This window comes from Arachis stenosperma, chromosome 10 (assembly GCF_014773155.1).
Source record: "Arachis stenosperma cultivar V10309 chromosome 10, arast.V10309.gnm1.PFL2, whole genome shotgun sequence".
NCBI lineage: Eukaryota > Viridiplantae > Streptophyta > Magnoliopsida > Fabales > Fabaceae > Arachis > Arachis stenosperma.
This window is the reverse complement of record NC_080386.1, coordinates 33,203,422-33,222,643: the sequence shown is the minus strand read 5'-3', so window position 1 is coordinate 33,222,643 and position 19,222 is coordinate 33,203,422. Positions and strand designations below refer to the sequence as shown.

The 19,222-nt window shown below is 38.5% G+C and overlaps 1 non-coding gene across 1 annotated transcript; it reads left to right on the top strand.

The window, feature by feature from the left end:
* Positions 1-12,760: 12,760 nt before the first annotated feature.
* LOC130959676 (small nucleolar RNA R71) lies at positions 12,761-12,868 on the top strand. Its single transcript, XR_009078745.1, has one exon. It is a non-coding gene; the product is annotated as a small nucleolar RNA R71 (small nucleolar RNA).
* The last annotated feature ends 6,354 nt before the right edge of the window (positions 12,869-19,222 follow it).

The following is a 19,222-nucleotide window of genomic DNA, read 5'->3' as shown; positions in this document are numbered from 1 at the left end:
GAATTGAGTTCCAACATGGGACAACTAAGGGTGGAGCACCAAGAACACTCCATTCTCCTCCATGAAATAAGAGAAGATCAAAGAATCATGAGAGAGGAGCAACAAAGGCAAGGAAGAGACATTGAGGAGCTCAAGCACTCCATAGGACCTTCAAGAGGAAGGAAGAGCCGCCATCACTAAGGTGGACCCGTTCCTTGATTTCCTTGTTCTTTAGTCTTCTGTTTTTCGAATTTTAGTGCTTATGTTTATCCATGTTTATGTCTGATGATCATTAGTGTCTTAGTGTCTATGCCTTAAAGTTATGAATGTCCTATGAATCCATCACCTTTCTTAAAAAAAAAAAAACGTGCTTAATTGAAAAGGAAAAGAATTGCATGAATTTTGAATTTTATAACAGTTTAATTATTTTGATGTGGTGGCAACACTTTTGTCCTCTGAATGTATGCTTGAACAGTGCATATGTCTTTTGAATTTGTGGTTCATGAATGTTGGCTCTTGAAAGAATGATGAAAAAGGAGACATGTTACTGAGGATCTGAAAAATCATAAAAATGATTCTTGAAGCAAGAAAAAGCGGTGAACACAAAAAAAAAAAAGAGAAGCAAAAAGCAAACAGAAAAAAAAAAAGAGAAAGAAAGAAATAAAGTTGTGATCCAAGGCAATAAGAGTGTGCTTAAGAACCCTGGACACCTCTAATTGGGGACTCTAGCAAAGCTGAGTCACAATCTGAAAAGGTTCACCCAATTATGTGTCTGTGGCATGTATGTATCCGGTGGTAATACTGGAAGACAGAGTGCTTTAGGCCACAGCCAAGACTCAATAAAGTAGCTGTGTTCAAGAATCATCATACTTAACTAGGAGAATCAATGACACTATCTGGATTCTGAGTTCCTAAAGAAGCCAATCATTCTGAGTTCCAAAGGATAAAGTGAGATGCCAAAACTATTCAGAGGCAAAAAGCTAAAAGCCCCGCTCATCTAATTAATACTGATCTTCATAGATGTTTTTGGAGTTCATTGCATATTCTCTTCCTTTTATCTTATTTGATCTTTAGTTGCTTGGGGACAAGCAACAATTTAAGTTTGGTGTTGTGATGAGCGGATAATTTGTACGCTTTTTGGCATTGTTTTTAGTATGTTTTTAGTAGTTTTAGTTGAGTTCTTAGTATATTTTTATTAGTTTTTAGATAAAATTCACTTTTATGGACTTTACTATGAGTTTGTGTGTTTTTCTGTGATTTCAGGTATTTTCTGGCTGAAATTGAGGGACCTGAGCAAAAATCTGATTCAGAGACTGAAAAGGACTGCAGATGCTGTTGGATTCTGACCTCCCTGCACTCGAAGTGGATTTTCTGGAGCTACAGAAGCCCAATTGGCGCGCTCTCAACGGCGTTGGAAAGTAGACATCCTGGGCTTTCCAGCAATATATGATAGTCCATACTTTGCCCAAGATTTGATGGCCCAAACCGGCGTTCAAAGTCACCTCAAGAAATTCCAGCGTTAAACTCCGGAACTGGCACCTAATTGGGAGTTAAACGCCCAAACTGGCATAAAAGCTGGCGTTTAACTCCAAGAGAAGTCTCTACACGAAAATGCTTCATTGCTCAGCCCAAGCACACACCAAGTGGGCCCGGAAGTGGATTTTTATGTCATTTACTCATCTCTGTACACCCTAGGCTACTAGTTTTCTATAAGTAGGACCTTTTACTATTGTATTTTCATCTTTGGATTATTTTTAGATCCTTTGATCATCTTGAGATGGAGAGTCTTTTGATCATGTTTTGATGATTGAACTCATTTTGGGAGGCTGGCCATTCGGCCATGCCTAGACCTTGTTCTTATGTATTTTCAACGGTGGAGTTTCTACACACCATAGATTAAGGTGTGGAGCTCGCTGTACCTCGAGTATTAATGCAATTACTATTGTTCTTCTATTCAATTCCGCTTGTTCTTTGTCCAAGATATCACTTGTTCTTCAATCTGATGAAGGTGATGATTGACACTCATCATCATTCTCACCTATGAACAAGGTGACTGACAACCATTCTTGTTCTACAAGCATTTGAGGCTTGGTGAATATCTCTTGGATTTCTGATTGCATGATGCATGGTTGATCGCCTGACAACCGAGTGCTCGCCTGACAAACGAGCCAGCCATTCCGTGAGATCAGAGTCTTCGTGGTATAGGCAAGAACTGATGGCGGCATTCAAGAGAATCCGGAAGGTCTAACCTTGTCTGTGGTATTCTGAGTAGGATTCAATGATTGAATGACTGTGACGTGCTTCAAACTCCGAAAGGCGGGGCGTTAGTGACAGACGCAAAAGAATCACTGGATTCTATTCCGGCCGGACCGAGAACCGACAGATGATTAGCCTATGCTGTGACAGAGCATCAGGGACGTATTTTCACTGAGAGGATGGGAGGTAGCCATTGACAACGGTGAAACCCTACACGAGCTTGCCATGGAAAGGAGTAAGAAGGATTGGATGAAGACAGTAGGAAAGCAGAGAGACGGAAGGGAAGGCATCTTCATACGCTTGTCTGAAGCTCTTACACCAATGATATACATAAGTATCTCTATCTTTATCTTTATGCTTTATTCGTTTATCACCATATCCATTTGAGTCTGCCTGACTGAGATTTACAAGGTGACCATAGCTTGCTTCATACCACCAATCTCCGTGGGATCGACCCTTACTCGCGTAAGGTTTATTACTTGGACGACCCAGTGCACTTGCTGGTTAGTTGTGCGAAGTTGTGTTTATGCCATGGTATTGAGCACCAAGTCTTTGGAGCCATTACTAGGGATTGTTTATGTTTTGAAAAGTATTGATCACAATTTCGTGCACCACCCTACCCCTCTCTCCACCCCTATATAAACCCTTCTTCACTTCTTCATTTTCACACAACCTAAACACTTCTTCTCCCCCTTGGCCGAACCACAAAGCCCCCTCCATCTCCTCCATTTTCTTCTTCTTCTACTCCTTTCTTTCTTCTTTTGCTCGAGGACGAGCAAACCTTCTAAGTTTGGTGTGGTAAAAGCGTTGCTTTTTGTTTTTCCATAACCATTTATGGCACCTAAGGCCGGAGAAACCTCTTGAAAGAGGAAAGGGAAGGCAAAAGCTTCCACCTCCGAGTCATGGGAGATGGAGAGATTCATCTCAAGGGCGCATCAAGACCACTTCTATGAAGTTGTGGCCAAGAAAGAAGGTGATCCCCGAGGTCCCTTTTTAAACTCAAAAAAAAGGTCAACTTTAATCAAAGGTTCGACCAAGTCCTCATGGATATCTGCGTGGAAGGAGCTCAATGCAAACAGGAGATCCCACTCATAGACATGAGCATGAGAAAATTGCTCATCATGAAATCCCTGAGATGCCTCAAGGGATGCACTTTCGTCCACAAAACTATTGGGAGCAAATCAACACCTCCCTAGGAGAATTGAGTTCCAACATGGGACAACTAAGGGTGGAGCACCAAGAACATTCCATCCTCCTCCATGAAATTAGAGAAGATCAAAGAATCATGAGAGAGGAGCAACAAAGGCAAGGAAGAGACATTGAGGAGCTCAAGCACTCCATAAGATCTTCAAGAGGAAGAACAAGCCGCCATCACTAAGGTGGACCCGTTCTTTAATCTCTTTGTTCTTTATTTTTCTATTTTTCGAATTTTTATGCTTATGTTTATCTATGTTTGTGTCTTATTACATGATCATTAGTGTCTTAGTGTCTATGCCTTAAAGTTATGAATGTCCTATGAATCCATCACCTTTCTTAAATGAAAAATATTTTTATTACAAAAGAACAAGAAGTACATGATTTCGAATTCATCCTTAAAACTAGTTCAATTATTTTGATGTGGTGACAATACTTTCTGTTTTCTGAATGTATGCTTGAACAGTGCATATGTCTTTTGAATTTGTTGTTCATGAATGTTAAAATTGTTGGCTCTAGAAAGAATGATAGAAAAGGAAAAATGTTATTGAGAGTCTTAAAAATCATAAAAATGATTCTTGAAGCAAGAAAAAGCAGTGAATTCAAAGAAAAAGAGAAGAGAAAGAAAAAGCAAGCAGAAAAAGCCAATAACCCTTTAAACCAAAAGGCAAGGGTAGTAAAAAGGATCCAAGGCTTTGAGCATCAGTGGATAGGAGGGCCTACAGGAATAATATCCTGGCCTAAGCGGCTAAACCAAGCTGTCCTTAACCATGTGCTTGTGGCGTGAAGGTGTCAAGTGAAAACTTGAGACTGAGCGGTTAAAGTCGTGATCCAAAGCAAAAAAGAGTGTGCTTAAGAACCCTGGACACCTCTAATTGGGGACTCTAGCAAAGCTGAGTCACAATCTGAAAAGGTTCACCCTGTTATGTGTCTGTGGCATGGATGTATCCGGTAGTAATACTGGAAAACAAAGTGCTTTGGGCCACGGCCAAGACTCATAAAGTAGCTGTGTTCAAGAATCAACATACTTAACTAGGAGAATCAATAACACTATCTGAATTCTGAGTTCCTATAGATGCCAATCATTCTGAACTTCAAAGGATAAAGTGAGATGCCAAAACTGTTCGGAGGCAAAAAGCTACTAGTCCCGCTCATCTAACTGGAGCTAAGTTTCATTGATAATTTGGAGTCCATAGTATATTCTCTTCTTTTTATCCTATTTGATTTTCAGTTGCTTGGGGACAAGCAACAATTTAAGTTTGGTGTTGTGATGAGCGGATAATTTATACGCTTTTTGGCATTGTTTTTAGCATGTTTTTAGTATGTTTTAGTTAGTTTTTATTATATTTTTATTAGTTTTTATTTAAAATTCACTTTTCTGGACTTTACTATGAGTTTGTGTGTTTTTCTGTGATTTCAGGTATTTTCTGGCTGAAATTGAGGGACCTGAGCAAAAATCTGATTCAGAGGCTGAAAAAGGACTGCAGATGCTGTTGGATTCTGACCACCCTGCATTCTAAGTGGATTTTCTGGAGCTACAAAAGCTCAATTGGCGCGCTATGAATTGCGTTGGAAAGTAGACATTCAAGAATTTCCAGAAATATATAATAGTCCATACTTTGCCCAAGATTTGATGGCCCAAATCGGCGTTCCAAATCAGCTCAAGAATTCCCGGCGTTTAACGCCGGAACTGGCACAGAAGTGGGAGTTAAACGCCCAAACTGGCACAAAAGCTGGAGTTTAACTCCAAGAAAAGTCTCTACACATAGAAGCTTCAATGCTCAGCCCAAGCACACACCAAGTGAGCCCAGAAGTGGATTTTTATGTCATTTACTCATTTCTGTAAACCCTAAGCTACTAGTTCTCTATAAATAAGACCTTTTGGTATTGTATTTTCATCTTGGTTCTTCTGGTTCCCTCTCTAGGGCCAAAGCCAATGATCACCATTATCACTTATGTATTTTCAACGGTGGAGTTTTTACACACCATAGATTAAGGTGTGGAGCTCTGCTGTACCTCGAGTATTAATGCAATTACTATTGTTCTTCTATTCAATTCAGCTTATTCTTGTTCTAAGATATCACTTGTTCCTCAACTTGATGAATGTGATGATCCGTGACACTCATCATTATTCTTACCTATGAACGTGTGCCTGACAACCAACTCCGTTCTACCTTAGATTGAGTGGATATCTCTTGGATTCCTTAATCATAATCTTCGTGGTATAAGCTAGAATCCATTGGCGGCCATTCTTGAGAATCCGGAAGGTCTAAACCTTGTCTGTGGTATTCTGAGTAGGATTCAGGGATTGAATGACTGTGATGAGCTTCAAACTCGCGATTGTGGGGCGTTAGTGACAGACGCAAAAGAATCACTGGATTCTATTCCGACATGATCGAGAACCGACAGATGAATAGCCTTGCTGTGACAGAGCGCGTTGAACATTTTCACTGAGAGGACGGGACTGTAGCCATTGACAACGGTGATGGCCAACATACAGCTTGCCATGGAAAGGAATAAGAAGGATTGGATGAAGACAGTAGGAAAGCAGAGAGACGGAAGGGACAAAGCATCTCCATACGCTTATCTGAAGTTCTCACCAATGAATTACATAAGTATATCTATCTTTATTTTATGTTTTATTTATCTTTTAATCATTAATCCTCCATAACTATTTGAATCCGCCTGACTGAGATTTACAAGATGACCATAGCTTGATTCATACCAACAATCTCCGTGGGATCGACCCTTACTCGCGTAAGGTTTATTACTTGGACGACCCAGTGCACTTGCTGGTTAGTTGTGCGAAGTTGTGATAAAGAGTTGAGATTGTAATTGAGTGTACCATGTTGATGGCGCCATTGATGATCACAATTTCGTGCACCACTAGCGCCGCCACAAGTAGCCCTGTCTCCACGTGTGCGTGCGCACATGACCCAATTCTCGCGAAGTGTGCGTGCGCACGGGGCTGTGCGTGCGCACACAAACCAAAAATCACAAATTCTGCAGAAGTTACAGAATTCAGATTTTTAACCCAAACTTCCAATGATCATATCTCCTTCCACAAAATTCGGATTTCCACCAAATTTAAACCATTTTAAAGTTTATAAAATTATCTTTCCATTGATAAAAAATCATCAAATTTCGAAAACAATAGCTCAAGATATAATCCGTTGAAATTCATAAAAATTTTATTTTTACCAAAGCTAATAAAGTCCCAATTTCCCAAACATGTACTTCCAAATTCATTTTTAAAACCAACCAAAACCTTACTATTTTAGTCTCAACCACATTACATCCTCTATATTCATCCCACAACACATCAACACTCTACTTCATAAATCTTAACTCAATAATCCACAAGATACATCATCTAATACCCTCCTTCCATTTTCATGAAACTCTACCACACGGCCCTTAATTCGACAATGATCAACATTCAAGATCAATCATCCATATCAAGCACAATTTCAACTTTGATTCAACCTTTATACATACCAAATATCATCGTCATACAAAACTCACATACATCATCAATCAAGAACTTCAATCATACACTCCAAAAACCAATAATCACATAATCATACAACCATTCCAACAACCAATCAACCATCATCACAAATTCAATTCCTATCCTATGGGTCACTAGCCTAAGTCTTCACAACCACATTATATTTTAGATACAGGAAACCAAAATCATACCTTGACCGATTTCCGTTCCACCCGGAACACTCTCAAATTCAACTTCCAAGGTTTCCAAACTCCACCAACAGATTTCCAAGCTTGGGATTCCACACCAAAGCTTTCCAAAATCACCAATCAAGCTCCAAAACACACATATATAATGCCTAAGCCACAATATCACATCAAAACACACTAACTCAATATCTAATACCTCAAATTCAACACTTTCACTAGGGTTTGAGATCTCTTACCTTATCCAAGGGTCAAGGGAGAAAGAACACGCCTTCCCTTCAAGCTACTTTGATCCTATAACACAAAGGAGCTCAAAATCTCAACATCATTACCCAAGAAACTTGAAACTCAAGGCTGGAATTTTGAAGAAAAAAACGTGACTTACCTCAAGATTAATTGTATGGGTTTTGTAAAGTTCGACGCTGCGGTCGTGTGGCCGAAAACAGTGCGTCAATCGGAGCTCCGGATGAAAAGTTATGATCCATGGAAGTTTGAGGTGAATTGTAGCAAGGGTTTCAATCTTCCCCCTCCCCCTTTCCTTAATTTCCAGCGTGTGTGTATGTTTAAGAGGGAAGAGAGAGCTGAGCACTCTCATTAAATGAGATTTGGTTGGTCCCTTGGGCCCAACTTGGGTCCAGTTGGCTCAGTTTGGCCCATTCGGTCCGATTTTGGGCCGATATAAATTGGTGTCGAAATTCTCGTTTTAATTTTCTCTACCACATTAAACCATAAAACCCTCATTTCTCACTTTCTAGAATATATTTTAATTTATGGGTTAATTAGCCATTAATTAACCGGGCTTTACAGAATTCAAGTAGCAAAAATGACTCTTGGTAAGGATTGGGGAATTGAGGATTCATATCCTAGTCATGGACCACAAATATAGTAATTGCATAGAATTAATCCCAATTAGTCTATACTAACATCGAGGATAAGTCAAAAGAACATAATTGATCTCAATCCAAAAGTCTTAGTCAACTCACTAATTAACTTAGTGAAAGACTAGCGTCAATGGAAACCAAACCAAGAGCACTCCATTAATTCATGAGGAACAGCAGAGCTCCTCACCTTAATCTATGGTGTGTAGAAACTCCACCGTTAAATGGCATAAGAATTCCAAAACGGGGGAAGAAGACCCCCAGTACAATAGTAAAAAGTGCTATTTATACTAAACTAGTTACTAGGGTTTACAGAAAATGAGTAGATAGTGCAGAAATCCACTTCTGGGGCCCACTTGGTGTGTGTTTGGGCTGAGCTTTGAAGCTTTCACGTGCATAGGCCATCCTTGGAGTTAAATGCCAGCTTGGGTGCCAGTTTGGGCGTTTAACTCCAGTTTTGGTGCCAGTTCTGGCGTTTTATGCCAGAAAAAGGGTCTCTGATGGGCGTTTGGACGCCAGTTTGGGCCATCAAATCTCGAGCAAAGTATGGACTATTATAAATTGCTGGAAAGCCCAAGATGTCTACTTTCCAACGCAATTGAGAGCGCGCCAATTGAGTATTTGTAGCTCCAGAAAATCTACTTCGAGTGCAGGGAGGTCAGAATCCAACAGCATCTGCAGTCCTTTCTCAGCCTCTGAATCAAATTTTTGCTCAGGTCCCTCAATTTCAGCAAAAAAAAAATACCTGAAATCACAGAAAAATACACAAACTCATAGTAAAGTCCAGAAATGTGAATTTTGCATAAAAAACTAATAAAAATATACTAAAAAGTAACTAAAACATACTAAAAACTACCTAAAAAATGCCAAAAGTGTATAAATTATCCGCTCATCACAACACCAAACTTAAATTGTTGCTTGTCCCCAAGCAACTAAAAACAAAATAGGATAAAAAGAAGAGAATATACAATAAATTCCAAAACATCAATGAAGCTTAGTTTCAATTAGATGAGCGGGACTAGTAGCTTTTTGCTTATGAACAGTTTTGGCATCTTAATTTATCCTTTGAAGTTCAGAATGATTGGCATCCATAGGAACTCAAAATTCAGATAGTGTTATTGATTTTCCTAGTTTAGTATGTTGATTCTTGAACACAGCTACTTATGAGTCTTGGCCGTGACCCTAAGCATTTTGTTTTCCAGTATTACCACTGGATACATACATGCCACAGACACATAACTGGGTGAACCTTTTCAGATTATGACTCAGCTTTGCTAGAGTCCCCAGTTAGAGGTGTCCAGAGTTCTTAAGCACACTCTTTTGCTTTGGATCACGACTTTAACCACTCAGTCCCAAGCTTTTCACTTGGACCTTCATGACACAAGCACATGGTTAGGGTCAGCTCGATTTAGCCGCTTAGGCCAGGATTTTATTCCTTTGGACCCTCCTATCCACTGATGCTCAAAGCCTTGGATCTTCTTTACCCTTGCCTTTTAGTTTAAAGGGTTACTGGCTTTTTACTCTTGCTTTTTCTTTTTCTTTCTCTTTTTTTTTCGCCTATTTTTTTTCGCAAGCTTTGTGTTTTTCACTGTTTTTTCTTGCTTGAAGAATCAATTTTATGATTTTTCAGATTATCAATAACATTTCTCTTTTTTCATTATTCTTTCAAGAGGCAACAATTTTAACATTCATAAACTCACTATAAAAAATATGCAATGTTCAAGCATTCATTTAGAAAACAAAAAGTATTGCCACCACATCAAAATAATTAAACTAATTTCAAGATAGAATTCAAAATTCATGTACTTCTTGTTCTTTTGCAATTAGAAACATTTTTCATTTAAGAAAGGTGAAGAATTCATAGGACATTCATAGCTTCAAGGCATAGTATCATGTAATAAAGACACAAACATAGACAAAACATAAAGCACAAGAAACCAAAAACAAAAAAACAAATAACAAGGAAATTAAAGAATGGGTCCACCTTAGTGATGGCGGCTAGTTCTTCCTCTTGAAGATCCTATGGAGTGCTTGAGCTCCTCAATATCTCTTCTTTGCCTTTGCTGCTCCTCCCTCATGGCTCTTTGGTCCTCTCTAATTTCATGGAGGATAATGGAGTGCTCTTGGTGCACCATCCTTAGTTGCTCCATGTTGGAACTCAAATCCCCTAAAGAGGTGTTGAGTTGCTCCCAATAGTTGTGTGGAGGAAAATGTATCCCTTAAGGCATCTCAGGGATTTCTTGATGAGGGACTTCCTCATGCTCTTGTTGAGGTCCATGAGTGGGCTCTCTTATTTGCTCCATCCTTTTTCTAGTGATGGGCTTTTGAGATGAATCTCTTCATCTCCCATGACTCGAAGTTAGAAGCAACTGCCTTCCCTTTCCTTTTCCTAGAGGTTTCTCTGGCCTTAGGTGCCATTAATGGTTATGGAAAAATAAAAAGCAGAGCTTTTTTTCCACACCAAACTTAAAAGGTTTGCTCGTCCTCGAGCAAAAGAAGAAAGAAATGAATAGAGGAAGAAGAGATGGAGGAGATGGAGGTGTGTGAAAATAAAGGAGTAAGGAGGGGTATTTATAGGGTAAGGAGGGAGAGGGTATCCGTGTGATAGGGGTGGGGTTTGGAGAAGAGTATTTTGGAAAGGTGTGAAGAGAAATGAGAGTGAGTTGGGGTAGGTAGGGATCCTGTGGGGTCCACAGATCCTGATGTGTCAAGGATTTCTCATCCCTGCACCTTTCTGGCATTTAAACGCCCTCTATGTGGCATTTCTGGCATTAAACGCCAGGCTGATGCCCCTTTCTGGTGTTAAACGCCAGTCCGGCTGCCAGTTCTGGTGTTTAACGCCCAGAATGCTGCCAGACTGGGCGTTAAACGCCCAACTTGCTATCCTTACTCGCATTTAAACGCCAGTAAGCTCGTCCTCCAAGGTGTGCTATTTTTATGCTATTTTTTATTTTGCTTTAATTCTGCAGCTATTTTTGTGACTTCACATGATCATCAACCTAAAGAAAGCATATAATAACAATGGAAAACAAAATGAAAGAGTAATTAATATAGATAAATAACATTGGGTTGCCTCCCAATAAGCGCTTCTTTAATATCAATAGCTTGAAGGTGAGCTCTTACAGAGCTTCACAGATGCTCAGAGCATGATTGTAGCCTCCCAACACCAAACTCAGAGTTTGAGTGTGGGGGCTCTGCTTGACTCTGTATTGAGAGAAGCTTTTCATGCTTCCTCTCCATGGTTACAGAGGAAGATCCTTGAGCCTTGAACACAAGGTAGTCCTCATTCAGTTGCAGGACTAACTCTCCTTTGTCCACATCAATCATAGCTTTTGTTGTAGCTAGGAAGGGTCTTCCAAGGATGATGGATTCATCCTCATCCTTTCCAGTGTCTAGGATTATGAAGTCAGCAGGATGTAAAGGCCTTCAACTTTTACCAAGACATCCTCTACAAGTCCATAAGTCTGTTTCATTGATTTATCTACCATCTCTAGTGAGATTTTTGCAGCTTGTACCTCAAAGATCCCTAGTTTCTCCATTACAGAGAGTGGCATGAGGTTGATACCTGACCCCAGGTCACACAGAGCCTTTTCAAAGGCTATGGTGCCTATGGTGCAAGGTATTAAGAACTTTCTGGGGTCCGGTTTCTTTTGAGGCAATGTCTGCTGAATCCATGTATTCAGTTCATTGATGAGCAATGGAGGTTCATCCTCCCAAGTCTCATTACCAAATAACTTGGCATTCACCTTCATGATTTCTCTTAGATACTGAGTAACTTGCTCTTCAACAGTGTCTTCATCCTCTTCAGAGGAAGAATATTCATCAGAGCTCATGAATGACAATAGTAAGTTCAGTGGAATCTATACGGTCTCTGTAGGAGCCTCAGATTCCTTTGGTTCCTCAATAGGGAACTTCTTATTGGTTAGTGGACGTCCCTTGAGGTCTTCCTCACTGGGAATCACTGCCTTTTCACTCTCTCCAGGTTCGGCCATTGTGGTTATAGTTATGGCCTTGTACTCTCTTTTGGGATTCTCTTCTGTATTGCTTGGGAGAGTACTAGGAGGAGTTTCAGTAACTCTTTTACTCAGCTAACCCACTTGTGCCTCCAAATTTCTGATGGAGGACCTTGTTTCATTCATGAAACTGAGAGTGGCTTTAGATAGATCAGAGACCATGTTTGCTAAGCCAGAGAGGCTTTACTCAGAATTCTCTGTCTATTGTTGAGAAGATGATGGAAAAAGTTTGCTATTGCCAAACTTATTTCTCCCACCATTATTATTATTGAAGCCTTGTTGAGGCTTTTGTTGATCCTTTCATAAGAAATTTAGATGATTCCTCCATGAAGGATTATAGGTGTTTCCATAGGATTCTCCCATGTAATTCACCTCTTCCATTGCAGGATTCTCAGGGTCATAAGCTTCTCATTCAGAGGAGGCTTCCTTAGCACTACCGGATGTAGCTTGCAATCCAGTCAGATTCTGAGAAATCATATTGACTTGCTGAGTCAATATTTTGTTCTGGGCCAATATGGCATTCAAAGTATCAATCTCAAGAACTTCTTTCTTCTGAGTTATCCCAATATTCACAGGATTTCTTTCAGAAGTGTACATGAACTGGTTATTTGCAACCATCTCAATGAGTTCCTGAGCTTCTGCAGGGGTTTTCAGATGAAGGGATCCACCAGCAGAATGGTCCAATGATATCTTAGACAATTCAGACAGACCATCATAGAATATGCATATGATGCTCCATTCTGGAAGCATGTCAGAAGGACACCTTTTGGTTAATTGCTTGTATCTTTCCCAAGCTTCATAGAGGGATTCATCTTCCTTCTGTTTGAAGGTTTGCACTTCTACTCTAAGCTTGCTCATCTTTTGAGGTGGAAAGAATTTGGTCAAGAAAGCATTGACCAACTTGTCCCTAGAGTTCAGGCTTTCTCTAGGTTGTGAGTCCAACCATATCCTATCTCTGTCTCTTATAGTAAAGGGGAAAAGCATGAGTCTGTAGACCTCGGGATCAACCCATTGGTCTTAACAGTATCACAGATTTGCAAGAATTCAGCTAAGAATTGATGAGGATCTTCCGATGGAAGTCCATAAAACTTACAATTTTGCTGTATTAGAGAAACTAATTGGGGTTTAAACTCAAAGTTGGTTGCTCCAATGGCAGGAATTGATATGCTTCTTCCATAAAAGTTGGAAATTGGTGCAGTATAGTCACCAACCATTTTCTTTGCATCTCTAGCATTGTTGTTGGGTTCGGCTGCCATGTCTGCTTCTTTTTTGAAATTCTCTGTAAGGTCCTCTCTGGAGTATTGTGCTTTAGCTTCTCTTAGCTTTTTCTTCAGAGTCCTTTTAGGTTTAGGATCAGCTTCAACAAGAATATTTTTATTCCTATTTCTGCTCATATTAAAAAGAAGAGAACAAAAGGGAATAGTGGAATCCTCTATGTCACAGTATAGATATTTTTTGAGGTGTCAGCATAAAAGAAGAACAGAGGAATAAGGTAGAGAGAGAATAAGAAGAATTCGAACATAAAAGGGAGAGAGAGAGGGTTCAAATTTTTAGATAAGTGTAAGAGAATTGTTAGAAATTAAATGGAATAAATAGAAAGAGTGGAGAGAGAGAGAGAGTTTTCGAAAATTTGAAAAAGGAATAAAATAAAATTAGAATTGAAAACAATTAGTTAATAAAAAAGATTTTTTAAAAAAAATGGTTAGTGATTTTCAAAAATTGGAAGTGGAAAAGTGGTTAGGTGGTTTTGAAAAAGATTAGAAATAGTAATTAGTTGAAAAAGATTTGAAAATAATTTTGAAAAGATAAGAAGTTAGAGAAAAGATTTTGAAATCAAAATTTAAAAAGATATGATTGAAAAAGATTTGATTGAAAAAAGATATGATTGAAAAGAAAATTAAAAAGGGAATTAAAAATATTTGATTTTTAAAATTGATGACTTGACTAACAAGAAACTAAAAGATATGATTCTAGAATTCAAAGATTGAACCTTTCTTAACAAGAAAGTAACAAACTTGAAATTTTTTAATCAAAACATTAATTGTTAGCAAGGATTTTTGAAAATGTGGAAAGATAAGATTTTAAAATTATGAATTAAAACATGAAAATTTGAAAAAAAATTTGAATTTGAAACGAAATTACCTCCCCTGTGTCATCCTGGCGTTAAACGCCCAGGATGCTATCCATTCTGGCGTTTAACGCCCAGAATGCTACCTCTTTGGGCGTTTAACGCCCAGCCAGATACTCTGGCTGGCGTTTAACGCCAGAATTCCTTCCTTACTGGGCGTTTTTCTAAACGCCCAGCTTTTTCTCTGTGATTCCTCTGCTGTATGTTCTGAATCATCATTTCTCTGTATTATTTACTTGAAAAGAGATATTTTTATTTTTGAATTTTTAATGAAGAGAGAAAAAAACAACAAAATGAAATAAAATATAAAAATGCAAGATCAAAACAAGTAATGCATGCAAGGACACTTTGAATGTCAAGATGAACACCAAGAACACTTTGAAGATCATGATGAACATCAAGGACATATTTTTAAAAATTTTTAAGAAAAGAAAGATATGCAAGACACCAAACTTAGAAATTTTTAATGTTTAGACACTATGGATTTGAAAATGCATATGAAAAATAGGAAAAGACACAAAACAAGAGAATTTAAAGATCAGAACAAGGAAAATCATCAAGAACAACTTGAAGATCAATGAAGAACACAATGCATGAATTTTTTTTCGAAAACTTAAGAAAATTTGAAAACATGCATTGACATTAAACTTAGAATTTGACACTAGACTCAAACAAGAAACACAAAATTCTTTTTTGTTTTTTATGGTTTTATTATATTTTTTTGTATTTTTCGAAAATAAGAATAACAAGCTTAAGCATAAAATAAAATTACCCAATCTAAGCAACAAGATGAACCCGTCAGTTGTCCAAACTTGAACAATCCTCGGCAACTGTGCTAAAAACTTGGTGCACGAAATTGTGATCACACTTTTCACAACTCCGCACAACTAACCAGCAAGTGCACTGGGTCGTCCAAGTAATACCTTACATAAGTAAGGGTCGATCCCATGGAGATTGACGGCTTGAAGCAAGCTATGGTCATCTTGTAAATCTTAGTCAGGCGTTTTCAAATGGTTATGAGGATTTGATAATTAAAAGATAAATAAAGCGAAAAATAACATAGAGATACTTATGTAATTCATTGGTGGGAATTTCAGATAAGCGTTTGGAGATGTTTTGTTACTTCTGAACCTCTGCTTTCCTATTGTCTTTATCAAATCATGCGTCCTCCCTTCCATGGCAAGCTGTATGATCCTCTCAGTGAAAATGGTCTGGCTACGGTCTCTGTACGGCTAATCAACTGTGGGATTTCTCGTCTCGGATGATGATGAGCGGATAATTTATACCCTTTTTGGCATTGTTTTTAGTATGTTTTTAGTAGTTTTAGTTGAGTTCTTAGTATATTTTCATTAGTTTTTAGTTAAAATTCACTTTTCTGGACTTTACTATGAGTTTGTGTGTTTTTCTGTGATTTCAGGTATTTTCTGGCTGAAATTAAGGGATCTGAGCAAAAATCTGATTTAGAGACTGAAAAGGACTGCAGATGCTGTTGGATTCTGACCTCCCTGCACTCGAAGTGGATTTTCTGGAGCTACAGAAGCCCAATTGGCGCGCTCTCAATGGCATTAGAAAGTAGACATCCTGGGCTTTCCAGCAATATATGATAGTTCATACTTTGCCCAAGATTTGATGGCTCAAACCGGCGTTCAAAGTCACCTTCAGAATTTCTAGCGTTAAACTCCGGAACTGGCACCAAAATGGGAGTTAAACGCCCAAACTGGCATAAAAGCTGGCGTTTAACTCCAAGGAGAGTCTCTACACGAAAATGCTTCATTGCTCAGCCCAAGCACACACCAAGTGGGCTCGGAAGTGGATTTTTATGTCATTTACTCATCTTTGTACACCCTAGGCTACTAGTTTTCTATAAGTAGGACCTTTTACTATTGTATTTTCATCTTTGGATTATTTTAGATCCTTTGATCATCTTCGGACATCTAGTTCTTAGATCAGATCTTGGTTCTTCTGGTTCCCTCTCTGGGGCCGAAACCAATGATCACTTTTGTTCTTATGTATTTTCAACGGTGGAGTTTCTACACACCATAGATTAAGGTGTGGAGCTCTGCTGTACCTCGAGTATTAATGCAATTACTATTGTTCTTCTATTCAATTCCGCTTGTTCTTATTCCAAGATATTCATTCGCACTCAAGAACTTGATGAATGTGATGATTATGTGACGCTCATCATCATTCTCACTTATGAACAAGTGACTGACAACCACTTCTGTTCTACAAGCAAACAAGGCTCTAATGTTTATCTCTTGGATTCTTTAACCGGAATCTTCGTGGTATAGGCGAGAACTGATGGCGGCATTCAAGAGAATCCGGAAGGTCTAACCTTGTCTATGGTATTCTGAGTAGGATTCAATGATTGAATGACTGTGACGTGCTTCAAACTCCTAGCAGGCGGGGCGTTAGTGACAGACGCAAAAGAATCAATGGATTCTATTCCGGCCTGACCGAGAACCGACAGCTGATTAGCCATATGCTGTGACAGAGCATAGGAACATTTTCACTGAGAGGATGGGAGGTAGCCACTGACAACGGTGAAACCCTTGCATAAGCTTGCCATGGAAAGGAGTAAGAAGGATTGGATGAAGGCAGTAGGAAAGCAGAGAGACGGAAGGGAAGGCATCTTCATTCGCTTATCTGAAGCTCTCACCAATGATATACATAAGTATCTCTATCTTTATCTTTATGTTTTATTCATTCATCATCTATACCCAATTGAGTCTGCCTGACTAAGATTTACAAGGTGACCATAGCTTGCTTCATAGCAACAATCTCCGTGGGATCGACCCTTACTCGCGTAAGGTTTATTACTTGGACGACCCAGTGCACTTGCTGGTTAGTTGTGCAAAGTTGTAGTGTTCACAATTTCGTGCACCAAGTTTTTGGCGCCGTTGCCGGGGAATGTTCAAGTTTTGAGCAAGCTTTTGGTCCGGTAACATCAGTGCCAAAATCCGGCAACAGCTTCAAGTTTTTGGCGCCGTTGCCGGGGATTGTTCGAGTATGGACAACTGACGGTTCATCTTGTTGCTTAGATTAGGTATTTTTTTTCAGTGTTCTTAAGAATGAATTCTAGTGTTTCAGGGTGATGTTCTTATCATCACCAAAGCTGATTGATCCTCATCAATTTAGCTCTTGAATGCAATGTCCTGCTGAAGCTTGGCTAGCTATGTCTAATTCCTTTAGACTAAAGCTTTAGACTAACATTGCATGATTCCTGGAATTCTCATTAAGAATTTTGATACCTTTATTTTCTTTTCTTTTCATATAATTTTCGAAAAAAAAAATTACAAAATCATAAAAACCAAAAATATTTCTTGTTTAAGTCTAGTGTCTCATTTTAAGTTGAGTGTCAATTGCATGTTTCTGTTCTTCTGGCATTTTTCAGATTTATGCATGTGTCTTCATTAATCTTCAAGTTGTTCTTGATGATTTCCTTGTTTTGATCTTTGAATTCTATTGACTTGAGTGTTTTGCTATTTCTCATGTGCATTCTCATTTTATTAGTGTCAATAGTATACAAACTGCTAAGTTTGGTGTCTTGCATGCATTGTTATTTGATTTTAGTTGCATTTTGATTATTCCTCATTATTAAAATCCAAAAATATTTTTAATTTGTGTCTTTTCAAGTCAATAATACAAAGAATTGAAGATTCAGAACATACAGCAGAGGAATTATACAGAAAAAGCTGGGCGTTCAAAACGCCCAGTGAAGAAGGACAGACTGGCGTTTAAACGCCAGCCAGGGTGCCTGGCTGGGCGTTTAACGCCCAAAAGGGTAGAGTTTTGGGCGTTAAACGCCAGAATGTGCACCATTCTGGGCGTTTAACGCCAGGATGGCACAAGGGGGAAGATTTTGTTTTTCAAATCAATTTTTTTCAAGTTTTCAAAGTTTTTCAAAATCAAATCTTTTTCAAATCATATCTTTTCAATCAAATGTTTTCAAAATCAATTTCTTTCCTTTTTCAAAGATACTTACTAACAATTAATGATTTGATTGAACATTTCAAATATGTTGCCTTTTCTGTTGAGGAAGGTTTAATGTTTGAATCATATCTTTTCTTGTTAGGCAAGTCATTAATTTTTAAAATCAAATCTTTTTTTAAAATGTTTTTCAAATCATATATTTTCAATCATATCTTTTTAAAAGCATAACTTTTCAATCAAATCTTCTTAACCACATCTTTTTCAAAATAGTTTTCAATCAAATCTTTTTGATTTCTAATTTCAAAATCTTTTTCAAAAATCAATTAATCTCTTTCCCACTCTTGGTTTTCGAAAATTAATTAGTGTTTTTCAAAATGTTTTTAAAATCTTTTACTTAATTTTCGAAAATTACTTCCCTTCTTCTCACATCTTTCTATTTATGGACTAACACTATTCCTTAATGCAAAATTCGAACTCCATCTTCTTTGATAAGTTCGAATTTTCTACTTCTTCCTTCTATTTTTCTTTTCCTCTGACACCTCAAGGAATCTCTATACTGTGACATAGAGGATTCCACATTTTCTTGTTCTCTTCTCTTTCATATGAGCAGGAACAAAGACAAAGGCATTCTTGTTGAAGCTGACCCTGAACCTGAAAGGACCTTGAAGCGAAAGCTAAGAGAAGCTAAGGCACAACTCTCTGTAGAGGACCTAACCGAATTCTTCAAAGAAGAAGAAGACATGGCAGCCGAAAACAACAACAATGCCAACAATGCAAGGAAGGTGCTGGGTGACTTTACTGCACCTACTCCCGACTTCTATGGGAGAAGCATCTCTATCCCTGCCATTGGAGCAAACAACTTTGAGCTTAAGCCTCAATTAGTTTCTCTAATGCAATAGAATTGCAAGTTCCATGGACTTCCACTGGAAGATCCTCATCAGTTCTTAGCTGAATTCTTGCAAATCTGTGACACAGTCAAGACTAATGGGGTTGACCCTGAGGTCTACAGACTGATGCTATTCCCTTTTGCTGTAAGAGACAGAGCCAGAATATGGTTGGACTCACAACCAAAAGAAAGCCTGGACTCATGGGAAAAGCTAGTCAATGCCTTCTTGGCAAAGTTCTTTCCACCTCAAAAATTGAGT